At 47.2% G+C, this 23,181-nt stretch overlaps 1 pseudogene; it reads left to right on the forward strand.

Moving 5' to 3' along the window:
- LOC144118700 (neuroguidin-like) overlaps window positions 1-19,898 on the forward strand; it is a 30,283-nt pseudogene extending 10,385 nt beyond the window's left edge.
- Window positions 19,899-23,181: the final 3,283 nt, after the last annotated feature.

Genomic DNA, 23,181 nt, shown 5'->3' on the forward strand with positions numbered 1-23,181 from the left:
TCCTTTAGTTGCTAGCACTCATGCCGCAGTAGCGATGGAACTGCACGAACAGCCACAACAAAATGCTCACCGCCTCCATTAAGTGTGGTCTGCACAGGTGCAACATGATTATACTCCGTTTCATACATCAGGTGCAACGCTGTCAAAGCTAGTGCTCTTGTTTGCGCGACCGAAAGGTAGTGTGCTTCTTGTGGTGAGCAAAACATTGTAAACGATTTGCCTCCAGGCTTACTACACGGCACAGTTGTCATGAGCTGGAATAAATGCACTCTTACTACACACTACACGCCATCCGTTCTTTGATCCTTACACAACTCGGCCACAGAACAGGCACGGAGTAACACGCCTCCCTTTATTTTCTCGTGCGGACTACTTCCGTACCTTTCACAGTGTTGCACTTGGTGTATGAAACGGAGTATACAGTCGCTGAACTCGGTGGCGGCCAAGCACCGATGGAATTGAGCCTCGCTTTGGCCGGTCTGCCGTCATCGTTCTACGCATGCGAAACGTAGGCTGTCAAAATGCTGGCATGAGGTAAAGTGCCATCGTGAAGTGGCGTTTGCTATGTAGCATGCGGGAGCCCCACCACGATCGCAACATAACAGCAGAGTCTGTATTGCATGAGTTCCTTATGGGAGGTTGGACAGGACTGGCTCAAGAAAACGTAGCAGCTGGGAAAATGCAGCATCCAGGAGAACATAACAATGGGGTTTTGTATTTGGTCATACTCTGGCACCATAATCAATCTTGGAAAGCTCAATGTGGACGGAGATTTCATTTTTTTGGAACCCGCTTTAGCCACTGCAAGCTGTCGCAGCACAGTTGCAGGGAGCCTTCCTCCTGCAGCTGTATACTAGTAACACTCTTTATATGTGTGTCGCCTCACTCATGTGTTTTTTTTAATTCTTTGTGCAAGTTTTTCTGTTTCACGTTCACTGATTGCTTTCATGTTGAGAATGCTGATTTTCAGTATGAAATGGGCTTATACTATGTAATTAAATTGCAGATGGCGACGAGACTGAAAAGGAACGGCGGCAACAGCTCCTCGAATGAGCAAAGAGGAAAGCCTTGAGCACTAGTGTTATGGAAGAATTGCGAAATGAATTTTTAATGGCCCCATTGAAATTAAGGTCAGTGCTGCTGCCTTTGATGGTTACTCGGTAACGTTCAAGTTTCTGCAAAAGGATGAGACGTCATTTGTCGCAGCATACCACACGGGGCTGCATCTGGCATGCTGTTTCGAAAAGGCACAGAAAACTAGTGCAAAGAATAGAGGGATGTCAGGTAATTAGCATGGCTTGCGGAAATGCAGCTGACAAGGGTGAGGGCTGCCATGCTTTGGCAAACAAGTTTCAGTATCTCAGTATTGTAGGCTCGTGACAAAGCAGTGCTAGTGTTCAAAAAGCGAAATCAAATTATGGTAAGGGGAAAAGGGTCTTTAAAAAGTTTTTAGTAATGAAGTGGCAATGAAGTCTTATATTTTAACGTATTTACTGTCATAAGGAACAGTCTTTTGTGGGGGTGGCAATGAAGTCTTATATTTTAACGTATTTACTGTCATAAGGAACAGAATTTTGTGGGGGAAGGTTATTACGTTGGAAAAAATTGGTTTCGATAAACTTCGTTGTGGGAGCCGAAATTTCATAACACGTGTCTATATGCTTGCTAGCTCGCCCGCCTGTCCACTCGCCTGTCCATACATTAGCAACAAAAGCGCACAGTCAACAAGTTGCGTCCCCACGTCACTCGCGTTCGTGTCTGGCTGGTGTTTGTCATCTTTAGCTCCAAAGCATGTTTGTTATGATGGCTTGATCTGATGATTTTGCGATAATTGATGGTGTTGGCCAATTGCAGTGAGGTAAAGGGAACACGCTGAACACCAGCTCTGATGGTCAGGTGCATGTATTTTACACGAGGATAAAAAAAAAGTAAATTCTCATTGACAAAAGTGGAGAGTGTGTTCATTGTGCGAGTATATACGGTAATTTGTGTGTACTGATTTCAGATATGCCATTTAATTCCATGTAATGCAAGTCTCCCTCTGGACACTGATGTAATATGTTATGTAAAATTTTTGTCACGGACGTTTGAAAAACTTTTTTTGCAGGAAATTTGCTAAACTGTGTGCCATTAGGCCATTAGTTTGTCCTGATATTAAAGAATCCCGTAAGAGTAAAATTATCACCCTGGCTATCACCCTGGCTATCACAGAGCTAGAGTTGTAGAGTTTTGAAGTTGCCAGTTCAAAAGTAGGGGAAAAAAAATTTTTTGTCATGTGTTCGGTGGGTGCACCTGAAAAATTTTTAAGTTACAGGCCGCTGCTTCTCCTGTGCACTTTATTGGGTGTGCAGTGTCCTCTCTGCTATGAACCACGCACTACATCAATAGAAGGTACATTCCTATCGGCAAGGAAGGTGCCACCATCTGGTTTTGTGTGGTGGTGGTAGAACAGCACTGCTGCTGATGTGAATGGCTGGAGCAATGGGAGCCATACACAGGAAAGAGCAAATTTTGAGTAGAGGTGGTGCAGAACTAGCATTGACACCACCATCTGTTCGGTGCATGCCTGCATTGTCATTGGCCATCATTAGGGCAACAACAACCAACTTTTTGTACACAGCTGATTTGTGGGATGCAAACTCCTGCCATCCCTTTGTGATTTTCTCACACTTCAGCTGCACCACCATGCAATGTGCTATACTGACACCGGTGAGAGAGTTTTGTAAGTTGCGCTTGCTCTTGGTGTTCAGCAGAAGGTTTGGAGATCTATGCTGTCTGCTACTCATTTTTCTGGAGAAATTGGCCTCTCTACAGTCAGCGTGCCCCCAAGATATCACATTAATTGAATGCACTAATTTTTATCATTTCAGGATGCTTACGACAGCCACAAGGCAAAGCAGAACAAGGCATCGCAGGAGCGAGTACAGTAAGTGTGCTTGCTGGATTTGACCCAGGGTGCATTTTCCTTGTTAAAGAAGTTTAGACACCTAACCTTTGGATGTGTGTTTTCGTTTTTGCGGTAATGCATAAGGCATTAAACCTGCTTCAGCATGCACCGGAGCGCGGACTCTGCCAGCCTCGTGCGCTCGGCCTTTTTCTTTTCAGTTGTTTTACATCTCTTACATCTCTAGTAAATTTCCAGCGCATTGTACTCACTATGGGTCAACTTCTATCCTTGAGGAGCAGTATCAGCCAAGGGCTCCTAGTTCGAATTAACTGTAGCGGATGCCGACTTGTTCGAATTATCGGGAGTTTCCCCCATTGAAATGCACAGAGCTGTGCCGGGACCCGGGCGTCAGTTCGAATTAACCATAAGTTCAAAGTAACGATCTTTTGCTGCACATGGATTACCACTTGGTATTCTCCTAGGACAGCTACATAATTTATAATTAGGGGTATGCGATTATTCAGAATTTCGAATACTAATCGAATATGTGTGATACTCGATGCATATTCGTATTCAAGAAATTGATATTCGAGAATTTCCGAATATTCAAAAATTCCCGAATACTCGCCAGCATCGTATACTCAACAGATTTCCATAAATTCGACCATGGCAAAACCACAATATCTGGGCAATTTAGCCGATGATTGAGTTAAAATTCCAGGAAAACAATACAGAAGTCCTATTCCCTTCTTTCTTCGTCATTTATCATGCAGACCGATCGCATTCCGACGCCGCTATGCTTGACCTAGTGAGAAATTCCGCAAGTGGGCTTTTCTATATGTCATACGTGCTGTGAACAAGAACAAGGTGGCCGACGGCCCGCTTGAAACAATCGCAATGCGAAATCGTGCTTTTTTTTATCCTTCCGTAATGCGTTATATATTTAATGCCCACATGCGAAGAATGCGTCCTGTCGCCTTCGTAACTCTCCGAGCGTGACCTCAGCCATCCCATTTTGTAAACTACGCTATGCGGGAACGCCTACTTGCGGAATGCCGCGGGAGCCTCCTGAAGTGGCGCGTAGAGTTTACAATAGGGCAAGCGATCCTGTAAAAATCTCGCCTATTGCATAGTGCATTGTAACCTGCGCACCTCTTTGGTGGGCATAACGGCGGGCATGACAACGATCGGAAGGCCCCTGTCGCTAGGTCAAAAAAATAGCCTGGCCTTGAGTTTCGGTTTCTGAGCTTTGCCGCTGCTCCGCGGCAACTGCACCTGTCAGGCCGTGCACTCACTGGTAGTCTAATCCCAGCGCCGCACTGCTTTCGACACCAACTGGAGCGTCGCAGGTTATTTCTTTTTCTTTTTAAAAACCGTCTCTCACCATTACAATGCCAGTGTGTGTTCCCCAGCCCCTTGCTTCCATTTGTGTTGCTCTTCCAGCACTCCAAAACGGGTGGCTCATCACAGGCTTACAGGTGTTAGCGCGAGAGAACCGCCTCATAAGGTCTTACTGCACCTTCACATTTTTGGCAGGTTTCTTTTTTCTTTTGTTCGGGGGAGGCGTGGGGGATAATTCTACAAACCTAGGCCTTCGGATGAACCGGTCATTTCTTCCGGTCCCTTGAATTCCGAATGAATGAGGTTTTACTAGTCATCATAATTTTTGTTGCCAGTCTGTCATTTTGTGGATTTTGTTTTGCATGGCCTCATTATAGTTTGGATACTGTTATGCTGTCTAATCAAGTAGTATACATTTCTGTGCACATCTTGTTTTTTTACACGGTACTGAGGCAGTCTAGTTTTTTTTTATTTCAGTTGCAAAGACCACACACTATTTTGAAAAAAATAAGGGCAACAGCATCACACAAATGCCAGCGAAACAATCCGCTACCAGAAGTTTTCTAAGGACGCCGGATACGGGAGCACAGCGTTGCTTGTGCGCACTCAGTGCTTGATGAACCGTCTATAGATTATTCCTGTGTTCCTGTAGGCGCTTGATCGTGTCATCATTTCCTGAAAATTTTTTTTGTTCTGAACAGATATTCGATTTGATATTCAAAGCCATTTTTTCTTCATATTCGTATCCAATTTGTATTCGAAAATTTCAATATTCGCACAACCCATTTATAATCAAGATTTCTTTCTCATACTGTTTCAGTTTCAACAGCCAAACGATGGCTGTGACATAAAAGAGTGTTTTATGTCACATGAGGCATGAAAAAAACTTCAATATAATCGCTGCTTCCACATTCGTTGTCATTGTGGCTCTTGAGAAAGGCTGGTTGCTTTCGGCACTGTAGTGAATTAAAAAGATGAAGCAGTGACTGTATCGATGTTTTTTCATGCCTCACTTGACATAAAACTACTCTGACAACACTGCCATCGTTCTGCTGTTTAAACCGAAACAGCATGAGAGGAAAAATACAATTATAAATTATTTAGAGGTTGTATGTGAATACCCTATGGTGATTCATACATAGTAATGTCTTCCGCATCATTGCAAAGAAGAAAACATGCCACCAAAATTACGTGTCTATACTCCTTTAACTGAATGAAACATGCTTTAAGGGTAGCCTTGAAAAAAATACCTAACTGGGAAAAAATTCTAAGAATTATATTGTTAGTAGTCTCCAAAAATTGGGCAGGTAGGATTTCGAGGTATTTCATGCAAAAATGTTGTTGCCTAAGACATGCAAACTAAAATTATTCTGTGCTCTTAAGAGAGGGCAAACAAATTTTGGTATGTAACGTCATTAACGCAGCTACCACAGCCACTTGCATGAAATGCTGGCAACAGTATGCATTTGGTTTGTCCATCTGAGGTGTAAACTGGAATGTTGGATGTTTGGATTTATAACACTGTTAGCCAATGTTGAAAAATCTTTTTCTACATTAGTGTGCATCTTTCATTTTATTTTCAAAGGTATGAGGAAGACAACATGTTGAGGCTTTCACTGAGCAAAAAGGAAACGGTGAGTTGCTTGGCTTTGCCTAATGTGCAATTGTTTGGTGTCATGTTTCTCTACTTGCACCTGATAATGTAAAGTTCATTTGAGCACTTGACTGATGAGGTGTTCTTCGATTATGATTAAATAACTGATGCGAGAGGTGAGCAAAGAGGAACGCTTACTGGTAGAGTTGGGGAACAGAAGGTGCTCAGTGGTGTCATCAGTGTGATTTGCACTGTGTGATTTGTATCATATCAACCAAGGAAGCTGCTCTGTGATTATGCACCGAAATAATATTTTGGCAGATGCTGCCAAGTGTGCACCAAATGAGGCCTTTTTAAAGGGACACTGAGGAGAACTCTATCAATTTTTTTGTTAGCAAAATCTGATAGTTCGGCATTTCATGGCTTTGTTGCCGCTTGCCCGGGCGCGAAAGATGCATTTATTTCAAAGAAATTTGGATTCGAAGTTGAAAAAGTTTCTCCCGCCGCTCTGATTCAAACTCAGGAAACTCTTATGACATCACGGCAACTCTTATGACGTCACAGAACAGAGTGACGTGAAACGTGACGTACACGCTGACTACGTGATTTCTGACGGCTAGCGGTGCGGTGCGCAACCTTCCTTTGCCAGCCTCAGAGATTCGTGGCTTCCATGAAGTAAGGAAATTCCTCCAAGGTGGCGCCTCTTGTCTTAGGAAGTCATCACGCTTGTACTTGCGAGATTGGCCTGTGGCGGCGATACCTGTATTTTGGTTCTTGCTATTTTCTACATTACAAGAGCTTTGTTTTCAGGAAGATTGGCGTTTTTGGGATCAGGAACTGCTATTCTATCGATACAAGCCAACTTCAATTTCTCCTCAGTGTCCCTTTAAAAAGACAGGCAAGGATCTAAAATCCCGTGTTATGTCAGCCACAGCCATTGTAATTAAAAAGATTTTCTTTGCGATGTGCTTGCAGTCTTGTGCTTGAAACAAAGCATACATTGACTGGCAAATGCTAACAATGTGCAGAATGTGTGTGCGCACATCAGACACACACACACTTGGTTCTCCACTTTTACTCTCCGTCCAGAGTGTAGTAGCCTTACTTTCGACATGTTAACGAAATGAGAGACTTGAGCTGCTACTCCGAATTAAAGTTCAGTTAAGTAGTTCGCTGCATTTTTTTTTCAGAGCTTACTTATTATGGTTTAAAACCCTAGGTGGATAGGATATATATCTCTAGCTTAATGCAAACCCTACTGCGTTCCCTGCCATGCTCTGTTCTTCTATTCCTATAACTCTTTCGCTCCCTTCGTCGCCCTCGCCACATGTGGGGTAGCAAACTGGGCATTGTGTAGTTAACCTTCCTGACTTTCCATTATTGTCTCTCTCTTTCTGTCTCTTAAGGCGTAATAATATAAGATGCCTGGCTACGTGTTCTTAGTAAAACAAGAAAAAAACACTAAGAACTGTTGTCCTGTTTTCAAATGTTTTCATCTCTCTATGTTTTTTATAGGTTCTCCAAATCAGTAAATGACTTGTGCAATGGAATTTTATTTTAAAAATGTGCTGTTTATGTGGCGTTACCTATTGATCAGTTGCAGCATCGTACTGCATCATGTTATGTGTAAATTCTTTTTTGCATAACTTGAATGGTCATCTTAAAAAGGAGGTTATGGGTTCACTCTGAGTCCAGCCGGCCTTGAAAGCCAGCTTCCGTGCCAGCTACACGCAGGCGTTATTCAAGTACGCAACACGTTTCCCCAACCTGTAGCGCAGAGTCGCAGCCACGGCAGGTCTGAACGAAATAGGCAACGGCAGGGCATGCTAGGAAGTAGTATATTATCCTAACGCGAGGCAAAGCACACTGCGGAAGATTGTTCTATCTGTAAAGTAGATGTTCAGTAGCTCACCAAGTCGTTGACGTCGACCGGCGTTGGGTTCGGGGGCCGGCGGGCAGCGAAAAGGTTCCTCGGGGCACTCAGGTCAGTTCCGGCAATGAGAGAGTGTTTCCCACCGCAAGTTCCCTCTTTTATCCCCTCGGTCATTGCCTCTCTAGCAGCAAATCATTGCCGTCGAGCTTAGGCATGCAACCCTCTCCGCAGAAGGCAGCGTGCTGCCGTGACGTCACGTTAGTGCTGGAGCGGAAATGAGCAGAGTCGCAGGGGTGCCTTCTCTCGTCATTCTGGTGGCCAGCACGCACGTGGAAATCACAATCGCCACTGGTGCGGGGTCGTGCGGGGATACCAGTGTATCCCACGAGGTGCACTTTTGTGCAAACACTACTCTTGGCAGATATCTGGTTCACCTGAGAATATTTTTTTTATTAACTAGGCTACTGTCTAAGATTAGATACTTGTTTATTAAAGCCTTCTGACAAGTCTCATTCGAAGTTGTAAAGTATCACATGAAATCTCCTGTGATATCACTCAGGTCAGTTCCGGCAATGAGAGAGCGTTTCCCACCGCGAGTTCCCTCTTTTATCCCCTCGGTCATTGCCTCCCTAGCAGCAAATCATTGCCGTCGAGCTTAGGCATGCAACCCTCTCCTCAGAAGGCAGCGTGCTGCCATGACGTCACGTTAATGCTGGAGCGGAAATGAGCAGAGTCGCAGGGGTGCCTTCTTTCCTCATTCTGGTGGCCAGCACGCACGTGGAAATCACAATCGCCGCTGGCGCGGGGTCGTGCGGGGATACCAGTGTATCCCACGAGGTGCACTTTTGTGCAAACTCTACTCTTGGAAGATATCTGGTTCACCTGAGAATATTTTTTATTAACTAGGCTACTGTCTAAGGTTAGATACTTGTTTATTAAAGCCTTCTGACAAGTCTCATTCGAAGTTGTAAAGTATCACATGAAATCTCCTGTGATATCATTTTTTAACAGTACCTTTATCAGGGTGTGTATAAAAAAGAAAGTGTTTGTGAACTAGGCACTTTTAAATCACATTGTGTGTGGCTGGCATTGGGTGTCTTGCTTCCAAAATCCTGTGCCTTGGGGGCGTACATTTACGGACTCCTCTCGTGGCAAGCCCAGGTATAGTTGCTGTCTCTTATCAGCGTGCACATGGTGACGCAGTCTTGGGCACCTTCAAAGTTTCATGCACCCTTAAACATGTGAAAAAAAATTCATTCAGATCAAAACATGCTTGTTATAAGTTGCGCTCATTTGGGGCTTTTGGCTGGGTTGTGCATGTTTTTACTCTTAAATTCTCTTGCAGTTGAGCTGTTAATTAACCTAAATTAGCTAAATTAGTCTAACACTAAGTGGTCCCAGAGCAGCTTGTCAAAATCTATTGAGAGTTAACAGCACCATTTGTGGAATCTTCTACCACAAGAATTTTAGGGCAGTTTGCGTGGTCAGATTCGCCAGCAATGAAAAATGGCCTTTATGACTTGCTTTGGCCTCTTGTTGTTCCTTATTGTGCTGAAAGCCACATAACTTCACAGACACTGCAAAGTGCTTGCGGTGCCTTTCCTAATGACAGCTGCACATGTTTTCTTTTGTTACCACAGCTGACCCGAAAGACGCGGGCTTGATCCCGGCCATGGCAGTCGAATTTCAGTGGAGGCAAATCTATTGGCCCGTGTACTGTGCAATGTCAGTGCACGTAAGGACCCCAGGTGGTCAAAATTTCCGGAGCCCTTCACTACGGCGTCCCTCTTAGCCTGAGTCGCTCTGGCACGTTAAACACCCAAAAACTATCTTTTGTAACCAGCAACTAATAACCAGTTTAGGCATGTTACTTGCAACATTTGCATGGTATACTATCCCTGCTGCACTGTTCTGATTAACACTGACAGCAGGCAGTTCGTAAGAATTATGGAGGAGGATGATGATTTAAAGCAGGCTTAAGAATTTACTGCAAATTGTCAAAATAAGATTGTATTTTCTGCGCTTTGCATGGGGCATCTGAATTTGGCTCATATTCAAAAGCGCGTGGTCTAACAGTCAGATTGATTGATTCTCAAACTGCCCTGTGGCCTCTTTGAGAAATAGTAAATGTGCCTGTCACGACGCAGCTGGCGTACGTCGTGGTAGGGCGTGAGGAGGGCCGCCGAAGGGGAGCAGGGGAACGCGCCGACAAAAGGGAAAGGCTCTCAGGGCGGCGTCGCGCGCGAGTTTCGGGAGCCTCGGCCTAAGCGAGGAGGAATGGTCTGATCAGACGCATGTGTCGTAAAGGGTTTCTCTCCCCTCGTTGTGGCATGTTTCTAGTTAGCCACGGCAGCTTGCTCGATGGGCCAGCGCCGGAGGCGAGCGGACATCCGGGCACCCTAGGCAAGAGCGGCTAACAGGACGCATGTGTCGTAAATGGTTTCTCCCCCCTCGTTGTGGCATTTTTCTAGTTAGCCACGGCAGCTTGCAGCGAGCCGTGTGTTCGATATTTTGTGCTTTTCTTTTGTGTTGCAAGGCGTGTGTTTTATATTGTGTGCTTTTCTTTTATGTTGTGATATGTTGCGTCCGAAATGTGGCGGGAAAGTCACCTATTGGCTGAGGGTGTAGTTTTGGCGGGAGGACAAGGAGATGTGGGCGCACTAAGGAGAGCACAGGAGGTTGGTTGGTGGCAGCCGGACAGATCGGTCGTGTGCGGCCGGTGATGGTCCCGGGGTCGCGGAGTTGGAGAAGCGAGTTCCTTGAGCGGCGGCCGGGCGGGTTGGCCGACGGTGGTCCGGAGTCGCGAGAGTTTGGAGTTTCGTCTTTTTTTTGTTAAAGCGGAGAGGCCGAAATCTTTCGGCAGATGTAAATCAGTTCTGCAAATATTGTAATAAAGAACTTTTTGAGGAAAGCCTTTCCAAGTGCCAGCGTCAGAAGACCTGCACGCCTGTCTCAAACTCACCAGTCGCGAAGTACGTCCCCCGGGTCACTCACGAGACCCGCCCTCTACCACTCCACGTCAACATCTGGACGCAACAACAACATTACAAAACAAGAGAGAGGGAAAAAATATCGTGACTGTGCCCATGGGTGCAGTAGGAACTGCCAGGAGCACTTCATGAGTGGAATCGGCGAGAACACTAGGGCTTTTTCTTAACAGTATTTTTCTGGCTACCTTGAAATGAATTCATAAACATTAGTAGGGCAGCAGCAAGTAAAAAATTCTGCAACCGTCTTGGCTTCAGTGGTTGAGAACTAAGGCTACTACTTGTACAGCCGTTGTTTTGTTGGCATCTTTTTTGTTTGTGCTATAAATTTCAGCTGGCTGTAAAACGGTAGGAGGTGTCATAGTTTTGTGTAAAGGTGGCTGCATGTCCTCGTATATTCACGTCACATGCAGTTCTTGCTTGGTGTCCTACATGGGACATAATATGAGGCAGGCTAGGTACATTGCTTTGTCTTACTGTTCAGAAGAAGACAAAAAAGTTCAGGTCCATGTGAGGGCAAAGTGAAGATGTCCAAAGTTCAGGTCATGTGAGCAGTAAGGCATCATCAAATGGAGAACTAGAGGAATCAGCTCTTATGTGCTCATGCAGAGTTGCACATGTACTGTAACACCACCTTCCAGCTGGCCTGTGGTGGGAGAGAATGCATGGAAAGTGATCATACCACTCCATGTGGTTTGGCACACAGTGTGTTTATGATGTAGAGGTGACCCACAGCCAAACATTTTGCCAGCTAGAGAGCAAAATGACTTGTTTCTGCATATCTGGACCTTACATAACTGATTATCACTTTCCTTGTGCAATGCATGATGAATGGCACTAATTAATTTATTGCTATTGCCCATTGCTAGCTTATCAGCAGGATAATGGCACCAGATTTTTATTGCATTTAACCCAGCATCTATCATTTCCTCTTCAGTGCTCAAAACACTTGAATATCCTTTACCAAACATTGTGCAGTGTAGGGTGTAATAGTTTTTTGGCATTTCTTTGTTGTTTTGTACTTGTAGAACTTGGGGAGACAGTTTGGCACCATGTCAAGCCTGAAGGACCTGACCTCATTTGGAGATTTTTCAGCTTTAGATGCTGATGACGTAGATGTAAGGTTTTACAAATTATGTTATGTTCTCACAGTGCTGTGCTTGTTCAGTTTTAAAACAGCTTGAGCAGCATCTTACTATAATGAGGCATTGCTGTTTTACATGAACGAAATTGGCAGTTCATTAGTACTTATTATGGGAGGACATTGGAGTTATCCTTCAGGAACGCTACCAGCGTTTTTCTCCCCAGAAAGTTGACCGTCATCTTGCTCAAGAGAAGCCCCAATTTCCTTCTCCATTTACACTTCCAGAAAGGGAGACCATTTCGTCACTTTTATGACGCGTGTCACAGGAAACTTGGGGAAACCAGCAAATCCTTTAGTGAATTGGAGACAGTGAATGGCTGTGAGCCTTTTGTTAGTATTGCTTAACAGGTGGCGTCACCATACTGTCGTGCCTTAAAGCACAGTTGATTATTCAGCTGCACTGTTTGAGAAGAGCGTGAGCAACCCTGACGTCTTGTGCCTGGTGGCTAGTGCTTTCAAAGGTTTTGCGCAGAACTGCTTCACGCATGCCAACTGAGTGGCAGAGTGACAGAGCGTCAAGCTGTGTCCACTCAGGTGGCAGGCTCTTTGCCTCACTACAAAATTCCACAGCTTTATTGCGCTCCCAGGTTTGCAGTAGAAAGGAGGGCTTTCTTACCCACACAGTGGAGGAGGAGGAAAAACTTCATTGGTATAAGAGAAAGGTGTAGTTTTCAGCGGTCTTGGGCTGATTTCTTCATCTTCCGATGAGTCTCTTCAGCCCGTTCGAGCAGGGTTGGGGCCCCTAGTCCAGGGCTCCACTGAGGTGTGCCGCTGTCACCGCCGCGCGCACTTTTGCGTGCACTCCCAGACACCTTTAGAGCATGTGGGGATAGTGGTTTTGGTCACAAAGGAGGTGCCCTCGACTCAACGTGGCAAGCTCAGCCGGAGACCATAACTACCAAAATGACATGGGGGTTGGTCGTTTGGTGCCCAGCTTTCGCCGGTCGCAAGCCAGAGAATGGGTCGGAGCCAAAGGTTCACAGAACAAAACAAAGTTTATACAGCTAGGAGACGATACAGAGGATTTCACAATCACTCGTACGAGCATATACGAAGTGATTTACAATTTCAATGACTCGTGCAAAGTAACAATAGAGAGAGATAACAATTCGACAAAATCTTTGCACCTAAAGTGCACTAACACAGAGAGAGACAAACAAACACAATTTGTTCACCGTGCACTGCGACAGCCTGACGACCGGAGGAACACGACGGGGTTGATCCGCAGGTTGGCGCACGTTGCCTCACTAGTCCGTGGCTGGTCGAGTGGTATTCTCCCTGGAGTCGAGCGGCTGCACTTCTCGGAAGCTTAAACGGTGGCTTGGGCTAGCAGACAGTGGTTGAAGCCCCTCATTTATAGGCGCAGTCCACGTCTGTTTGTTCTTCACGCCACATACACGCAGTTTCAACTGCACAAGCTCCTTCTCCTTGTCGCGCCGGGCGTGCGACCCCATTGGTCGAGTGCAGAGACAGCCTTTGAGAAATTTCTGGGTCCTTCTTGAGATGCGAAGATGCCGGCACGAGAGCGAAGGGGAGAGGGTATCACTTTAGCGCGGTCAAGGTCACGCCCTCTCCGTTGGCAATGAGTTGAAACTACTCAGACATTCTAGAGAAATGACGCCGTGTGTGGCCATGCCTCCCTCTGCGCCGCACCGGCGAGCTGAGTGGAAAGGGCAGCAGCACACGCAAAGTTACGCACTCTTCGGGGATCCTTCCCCGCTGTATTTTTATTTTATTTTACAGCTCGCGGGCGCGATTGCATACGCGCTGCGCCCTTTCTTTCTAATATGCGCCGAATTTTGTGATAGCCGCCAGGTAGGCTCGTCGCACCAATCCGCGCTGGATGGCTGGGACCTCACTCGAGAGCATCCACTCCCATTGCTCCGCGCTTGGGTTCTTATGTGCAGCTTATTCTTCGTTTTTCTGGCAGGTCCATGTTATGGGTGGTAGAGTGGGCTTCTCTCTATACCACGGGCATTTGCTGCTATACAGTGGAGGGTTGAGTGGGACCAGTGGCGTAGCCAGAAATTTTGTTCGAGGGAGGCTCATTTTGCACCGCGGCCTCCTCCTTATATAATTTGTAGAGGGATCAAATACATTAATCATAATTGCATTGCCAATGCTATTGCGTATTAAATGCTGCAAACAAAGTCTTGAACGCTATGCACTGTCTAGACAAGTAAAATATGTATTTTCATAAAAAAATATATTCGTGTCTCCCAAAAGCTGTGGCAGAAATAACTGATATCAGTGCTTCCATCTGTTTTGTCTAATTAATAAGTAAAGAAAATGTCTCATGAATTTTAGAACTATATCACTTGGAAACCGGCAAAGTAGTGCATGTCTCTGACATGAATAGTCAAGTTGAGGACAAATATTTTAACGAATCTTTGTCATTCAAGAACCTTGGTTACAATTTTATACATATGCAATGGCCAGGAAAAAATCTGTGACGCTCTCCTTCGTTTCAATGTATTACGCGGGCGCAGCTGTCATCGGTCAAGTATAGTAAGTAATTGAACCGAAATTATAGTCGCAATAGAGAGCAGATATAAAAAGCAGGAGTTCTGCAACATATACATTAGAAATGTGAAGGTACAATGTAATATCACAAATGTGAAGATACAGCTTGAGAAAGGGCAAAAAAGCATCACTGGGAAAAAGTTCACCTCATATATACACAAAACATGGCAAGAAGATCTTTAAATATACGTGTATTCTCTAATCTACATACCTAAGTTAATATTGCTCTATGTACAATGTCAAACAAGCCAAATAAACATGTTGTGCAATCACAGATACTAACCTTTACGCATAGAAAGACAGACTATCTTGCAAGAATAAAACTATGATCGCAGAAATCGCGATATGTATTTGGGTCATGCTGCAGTCGCAACAGCACCACATGGATAGAATAATAGAGGGAGAATGCAGAAATCAATACAAAAATGCATATTTTCTGCCTGCAAAGTGGCAGCAATCATTCTGCACAGGAAATTGAAGAAGGGTATTGGTCTGGCTCAAGAAAGAAGTAAAAGCAGGTAGTTAAAAAAGGAAAGAAAAGGATAAACAAAAGACACAGATGATGCGACAAGTTGAACTACCCAATATCCGAGAGTGTTTTTTGGGAAATGCCGTGTGGGCTGATAGCAGCTGGCGATAAATGGCGGCCGCTGGGTAATGCTATCGCGTTCAACTATTCAAGGCCAAGCTTAAACAGCTTCGAAGTTTTTTTTTTGGAAATGTGATTTGGGGGGTTGACTTACATTCGAGTAACTTACAATCATGCAAATACGGTATGTATATGTAGGGTCATATGCCGCCCACTTGCCAATGGGTCTGCCTTCTGTCTTCTTATGCCCTGCAACTTAACAACAAACTTTTTATGCATCTTCAGCAGTTAAGTCTAATAATTTGTGCTTTTTCATTGTATTGTGTCTGATATTTTGTTCTGTTCCCACCCTGCTAACTCCCAAAATGTCTGCTTGCAGTATCTACAAATAAATATGTAAATACCTTATGCCTAAATAATCTGATTAGCATCAGTTAATTAGATTTGCCTGCTTGCCCTAGGCAACTGCCGAGAATGCTTCTATTTTATTTCTGCAACATGTTCCCGTTTTCCATATGCCAGCACATGGGAGGTGGCTCACTCACTCTCACATCCACTTGCTCACACTAGTGTCCACTCACACTTACAACCACACGCTCACTACCACTCACACACGCAATCATGTCCACTCACTCACACTCCTAACCCCTCAAACTCGCAACCACTCACTCACACGCACCTCCACTCACCTTCACACCCTCTTACTCCCACTCACTCCCCTTCACGTTCACTCAGTGCGATGTTTGACTCCAGTTTTCTTTTTCCTTACTGACAGTGGAGGTGATGAGAGATTTACTGCTTTGTGCAACAACACTTGTGGCTCCTCTAGCATAGCCTGGCCTGCATGGATGCATTGATGAGCTGCTCAGGGCTTTGTTGGGCTCTTGGCCCAATTTTCAGTTTTGCTGATCGAAGGAAGTGGTTGCTTATCGCTATTGCATGTGTTCCATGGCCCGGACCAATGTTACGCACACTTGCTCCCATGCTTGCTACTGAGACGATGAGTGCCTGTTTAGGGTCGGCTAAGATGCTTAGTTTTATTTTACTCTTGGAGCGTGAGGGGTCGTGTATGCGGAGTTGTGCATAGATTAACGAGCGCACTGCATGTCTGCGGCACGACAAGGCTTTCGACAACTCAAGAACGCAGCAGCAAATACTTCACAAACATGGCCCTCAAGCTAATGTCGTTGACCCGTTGTCATGGTGTCGCAGTTAATCCCTTTTCATGAAGGCACCTGCCAGTCACATGTGACTTCATGCTATTAGATTAACCGCGACATCGAGAGAATTGATCGATGAGGGCAATTCGCTGCTGTGTTCTTGAGTTTTTTATCCCACTATAAGTACCTTTGTCTTGACAGTGGTTTTGGACGATGTCTAAGTACCAGTAATGAGTTTGCCTTGACGGAGACATGTCCGCCAGTCTGCATGAACACATTAGGCACACATGGCGACTATGAATACCTTTAGTGGCTTGGGAAATCGAGTGTTTCTGAAAAGATCCGAGTGCATTCCTCCACGAAAAGGGAAACGGCTGGAATGGGCCATTTCAGCATTTCATGGACCGTGCTGGAATGCAAGGGGCAGTAGCTATTATCAATCCCTTTACAGTGGTGTCTTGGGCTTATTTTAGAGCATACCGTAAGTTAATTTTGATGTTGGGTGACTGATCGATCGATGTTGGTGACCGACAGATCGATGGTGTTGATCTTGAAGTCTTCTGATGAATCGGTGATCCGGCGACACGTTGCGGAACAGACTGGACAACTTCTTCGGGACACCAGCTCTTTATTGTACGGGCGCTCACAGGCGACCTGCCCTCCGATCTCCAATCTCCCCGTTCGCGCCAAAAACTCGCCCTTAAATCCCTTCGCCCAGCATTCTGGGGTCGCTTTTTGTAACCAATAGGAAATGCGTTTCTCAGAGCCAATTAGGAGAATTTCGTTCAAACTGAAGGAGCCAATAGCACACCGGTGCTCACGTTGTTGTTGTCGCGCGGGCACCGCGCGAATTCCACGAAGACGTTGCGCATTTCCGCTTGGTTACAGCAGAGAGACACAAAATCACTAAAAACGCCAGCGCGGAAGCTCAGAGAAACCGAACACCCAGTCCGAACCACGCACACTACCCTGGTCGCGCTCCCCACTTCTGCTGCCTGCTTCGAGGCGTCTGACCCGTCCCGCGGCCGGTTCGCCATTGAAAGCAATAAATTTACACGCAACCCCCTCTCGAAACGCCAGGGGTCCGCGCGTCGGCCGCGTCTTGCGGCCCGAGTGCGACTTTACAAGGACGGGCCTCCTCACTGCCGGTTAACCGCCGTTGCCGCCATCTGCCGCGTTTGTCTCAAAACAAACCCATTTCGGCGGCGCCTGGATGGCGGCTTCTCGAGGAGCTCTGAGAAACAGCCAACACACCCAAAACCAAGGGGGCCAAGCTGCCGGCTTCGGGGTGCGCGCGCGATCGGTCCCTGAGCAATAGCCCGGCAACTTAACTCCTCCTTACCGAGAATGTTGTGCGTACACTCGCTGTACGCACAACACTAAGCATGTTAGAACAATGAAAAAAAAATGCGAAGGGAAGTACAAAACAAGACATGCGCAAAAGCACACCGAAAATACACGCAGCTACCACATCTAACAAGAAAAACTCGCGTCTTAATGACAGACTCGACTCTTCGTGCACGCTCACACCCTTCACGAGGACAATGCTAATAACAATGCTTATGCCAGTGCTAATGACAAATACTCTCAAACTTGTAACTAAGACAGCACATCGTCCTCGGGGCACCCAAACATCTGTAATATGCAAACAAAGACAATTCCGAGCAGTTTATACCACACTGTCTGTAATCACTGAAGCACACAAGGTAAAATCGGCATAACTGCCGCACAGGAACATTCGGTCATGTCCATGTCTGTAGTCCCTGAACACTGAGTCCTTCAACTCTAGATCCCCCACACCCACCTACTGCATCCGCGCTTACTCGAGCCTTTTGTTTCATCTCGAAACCTGCTACCGAAGCTAGTTGCGTTGCATATCTAGCGCATGGCTCCGTGTTGCGACATGGCGAGGCGGTTAAAGGTGGAGTGGGCATGGCCAACGCAGCCTACGATTCAGCGGCGTCCTCCCGGGTCGAACACTTGCACTTGCCGTCTACGACCGAATATCGGTGCGGCACAGGCGGTCCGCGCAGTGACATTCTGTTTGCGCTGCTGTCTATCTAACTTACGACCCTCGTTGGCGGTCAGCGCACTCAGGCCTCGCGCCTTCACGATGAACACAGCCATGTTTTCTGAGGCCTTCATGCTTTGCGTGCTCAACTGCTGTAGCGTCTTTACGCTGGACGCCAGTCCCTCGAGCTGCATAGGCAAAGGCACGCCAAAATCGTGCCGTGATTTGGTGTGCGTCGCAAACTTTCGACGTGTTTCCGTGCTCTGTTCGCGGTAAAGGACGCAGACACTGTCCACGCCAGCTGATCTGCCGTATGGCAATCTCTGCACTATAGCATTGCTTCTGCCCGTGTCGCTGTCTCAGAATCAGCTCCAGTCAGCTGCGACACCTGCTCCTCAAGCGACGCCGCTACCACTGAGCTCGATGTTTCAACCGCGCCATTGGTGAAATACCCCTGACGCACCGCTTCCACATCGATGCGCAAAGAAAGTTCACACTGGACACCTGCGCCTGGCGAGCCGCCCTTCTCCTCATGCTCATGAGGTTGCGCGCAAATATCCGTCGTGCCCTCGCGTGCATCGCCCACTGGATTGGTTTTATCGACGGTCTCATTGTTGGCATTCCCGTCGACGGGACTCATCTCCAAGCCAGCAGGTAGGGACTGCTGCTCTCTTTCATCCTGATTTGCTGACTGCGCAACATCCGGCAACTCAGCGCCAGCGATCTCTACATTGTTTGCCGGGACTTGCGCTTCGCTCGAAGCACTCTCAATACCTACCGGCTTCAAGCTGCACCAACCACCCAGCTCCTCCGTTACACTGCTCAGAGATTCGTTGCCATCTCCTCTACCCCGAGGGGGTGATCGGCTCTGAGCTCGCTCTAGCGGTACCAGCTCCTGCTGCGCACTTCGCTCTTTCTGGAGAGATTCTTTCATCTCCCTGTACTCTTGTTCGGCTATCGCTAGTTTGCGTTCGAGAGATTCCAGGCTGACATTGTCCAGCTTATTTTCGTGGTAACTACCTCGCCCGGGCCATAGGGCGCGCCTGGAATAATGCCCACTCGAACACATGAATGCGGCAGCGATCTCTACATTGTTTGCCGGGACATGCGCTTCGCTCGAAGCGCTTTCGATCCCTACCGGCTTCAAGCTGCAGCAACTAACCAGCTCCTCTATTACACTGCTTTGCGATTCGTTGCCATCTCCTCTATTCGGAGGGGGCGATCGGCTCTGAGCTCGCTCTAGCGGTACCGCCTCCTGCTGCGCACTTCGCTCTTTCTGGAGAAATTCTTTCATCTCCCTGTACTCTTTTTCTGCTATCGCCAGTTCGCGCTCGAGGGATTCCAGGCTGACATCGTTCAGCCTGGACCATAAGGCGCGCCTGGCGCATTGCCCACTCGAACACCTGAATGCGGCCATCACACCCGTTGCTGCCTAACCCTGCGGCTCGAGCGCTACGGAGGCAAGCAAATGGGAAGGGGACTCACTCTGCCGTCGTGTCGCTGCCCATGGCTCCTGCGACCTCTCCGAACCTCTCAGTCGGATGCCGCCTCGTCCTTTCCCGCAGCTGCAGCGCTCTCTTCCTCGAAGGCCTCCCGTTACCTCCTCGTTGCTCCGCAGATTTGCTCCAGCCTTTGTCCAAGACTCCTCAGCTGCCGTCCCCTCTTCGACTCCAACAGCTCCAGAGACTTCGCACCAGGATGTCGCCTCTCTTCGCTCCCACCAGCCTCCGAGGCCCGTCACCAGGAGCTCGCTTGCTTCCTCCGCAACGGCGCCCACTTCTCGCGATGATCAGCCGCAGCGGCGGGGCCTCTCACCAGGGTGTCGCCCTCCGCTGGTGCCCCATAGTGCCCGTGTCCGTGTGCGCTCCGCAGAAAGCCGCCGGAATCATCCTGTCGACTGCGCCAGTTAATTTTGATGATGGGTGAATGATCGATCGATGTTGGTGACCGACAGATCGATGGTGTTGACTTGAAGTCTTCTGATGGTTCGGTGATCCGGCGACACGTTGCGGAACAGACTGGACAACTTCTTCGGGACACCAGCTCTTTATTGTACGGGCGCTCACAGGCGACCTGCCTTCCGATCTCCAGTCTCCCCGTTCGCGCCAAAAACTCGCCCTTAAATCCCTTCGCCCAGCATTCTGGGGACCCTTTTTGTAACCAATAGGAAATGCGCTTCTCAGAGCCAATCAGGAGAATTTCGTTCAAACTGAAGGAGCCAATAGCACGCCGGTGCTCACGTTGTTGTTGTCGCACGGGCACCGCGCGAATTCCACGAAGACGTTGCGCATTTCCGCTTGGTTACAGCACAGAGAAACAAAATTCCTAAACACGCCAGTGGAAGCTCAGGGAAACCGAACACCCAGTCCGAACCACGCACACTGCCCTGGTCGCGCTCCCCACTTCTGCTGCCTGCTCCGAGGCGTCCGACCCGTCCCGCGGCCGGTTCGCCGTTGAAAGCAATAAATTTACACGCGACCCCCTCTCGAAACCCCAGGGGTCCGCGCGTCGGCTGCGTCTTGCGGCCCGAGTGCGACTTTACAAGGACAGGCCTCCTCACTGCCGGTTAACCGTCGTTGCCGCCATCTGCCGCGTTTGTCTCCAAACAAACCCATTTCGGCGGCGCCTCGATGGCGGTTTCTCGAGGAGCTCTGAAAAACAGCCAACACACCCAAAACCAAGGGGGCCAAGCTGCCGGCTGCGGGGTGCGCGCGCGATCGGTCCCTGAGCATTAGCCCGGCAACTTAACTCCATATATACGCAATTATAAGTCAACTCAAATCTAAGTTGACCCCCCCCCCCACATCACATGTCAGGAAAGAAAAGAGAGGGTGTGCCTGGTGGCACATTTTGAATTGCAAATGTATTCGTCACAGGACTACTCATCCACACTTACGTTGTCATCCTCGCTAGTGCTGCCGTCGTCATTGCTGTTGTGGTCCCACACCATGTCGTTCTAACGTTGCTGTCTAGTGAAATCCCACATTTCGCATACAACCACACCTGACATCACGTGGAACAGCTGAAAATTTGGCCTCGCTTCAGTCGCCACACTTGCACCGCCCATTCTGAAATGTCAAACTTGTGGCCCGGCTTGCAGTTGTTCATTTCTTTGGCATTAAAGTGACACTGAGGAGAAATTGAAGTTGGCTTGTATCGATAGAATACCGCTCTTACTGAAAACAAAGCTCTTGTAAGGTAGAAATTAGCAAGAACCAAAATACAGGTATCGCCGCCACAGGCCAATCTCGCAAGTACAAACGTGATGCCTTCCTTGGACAAGAGGCGCCACCTTGGAGGAATTTTCCTCCCTACATGGAAGTCACGAATCTCTGAGGCTGGCAAAAGAAGGTTGCGCAACGCACCGCTAGCCGTCAGAAATCACGCAGTCTGCGTTTATGTCACGTTTCACGTCACTCCGTTCTGTGACGTCATAAGAGTTGCCGTGACGTCATAACAGTTCCCTGAGTTTGAATCAGGGCGCCGGGAAAAACTTTTTCAACTTCGAATCCAAATTTCTATGAAATAAATGCATATTTCGCGCCCGGACAAGCGGCAACAAAGTCATGAAATGCCGAACTATCAGATTTTGCTAACAAAAAAATTGATAGAGTTCTCCTCTGTGTCCCTTTAAGAATGACAGCCCTCTTGAATGTAGCCATGAACGAGTGCCAAATGCTTACCGGCCCCGGAGCACAAATGACGATTGATGAAGCACTACATTAATCACTGGTAAAACTGATCCGGCAGTCAAGTCCTACGCATCGAACAGAGCCAAAGAGAAACCATGCACGAGTGGCGTCTTCTCTTCATCTAAGGACACTCCCTGGAAGCACTGCCATTGTAAGTGGCGGTGCCACCGCGATTGGAACAGCGGCCCTATCATCAACTATTGACACTGTCATGAGCACCGAGTGCACAATTAAAAGTAAAAAAAGAAAAATTCTTCCAAACAAGCTTTCAGAGTAGCTAAATGCTACTGGGCGGAGCAAACATAAAATTGCAACCACACTGTACCATCCCTGATATCTTGTTTGTCTCGCCATTAATTAAGGTATCGCGCTTTGGTTTCGATTGCAAGTCAACCCCCCCCCCCCATTTGGATTTTCAAATTTAAAAATGGGTTGACTTACAGTCATGTAAATGTATTAGTTGAGGCCAGGGCTGGCTTCGTCTAGGGAGAGCAGATGTGCGTAACCGATCTGTGGACACGCCGGCCATGCAGTACGTTGTGTGCACTGCACTTAATCTGTGCTGAAGGGCACTTGAGAAACCGGTGCAGTATCTTCGCTTGTGGCCTGTGCATTCGGAGCCTATGTGCACATTTATGTGGGTATAGGAGGTGCTTACACTGCATACCAACACAACCCGTAGTAGCTCATTTCACCTGCAAAGGACTTGCGCCCATGCTAGTGCTAAACTATTGAGCCACACAGGAACGAATGGCTGCCATTCTCAAGCGAGCGCAGTCCTCTGCTTCGATTGTCCAAAGACACCCCTCCGCTATCAGCATAAATAAATCTAAACAGATATCGTCATCATGAAACACAAGCGGAAAACTATGGTGTCATGTCCACCTATCACTCATATCCACTCACATTCACCCACAACTACTCGCCACTCACATCCACTCACACTCATCTCCATTCACTTATGCTCATCTTGTCACACTTATAACAGCACGCACTCATGGCCACTCTCACTCATATCCACTCACTCACACTTATATACATGAGTTTGATTGAGACGAAATGAGTGCACTCCTGAGTTAGTGTACAAACCTATAGCATTCCCCATGTAACATGAGGTTATGTTATAGACATGCTCCAGTCACTTATGCTCCCACTTCATTCGTATTGAGTTTTGCTGAAAAGAGCCTGAGAAGTTGTCGTTGCCTGTTGTCATAGTGGGCATTTCAAAGCGGTACTGATAAATAAACAGCCGATTAATCGCATGTTACGCCAGACTGATTGATTATGGTGCTTCACTTCACATGCTTAATTTTGTTGCAGGTATATAAGAAGAAATGGGGTAAGAAAGGTATGTACTCCATTATTGAGCAAGTGTGTAAA

This window comes from Amblyomma americanum, chromosome 1 (assembly GCF_052857255.1).
Source record: "Amblyomma americanum isolate KBUSLIRL-KWMA chromosome 1, ASM5285725v1, whole genome shotgun sequence".
NCBI lineage: Eukaryota > Metazoa > Arthropoda > Arachnida > Ixodida > Ixodidae > Amblyomma > Amblyomma americanum.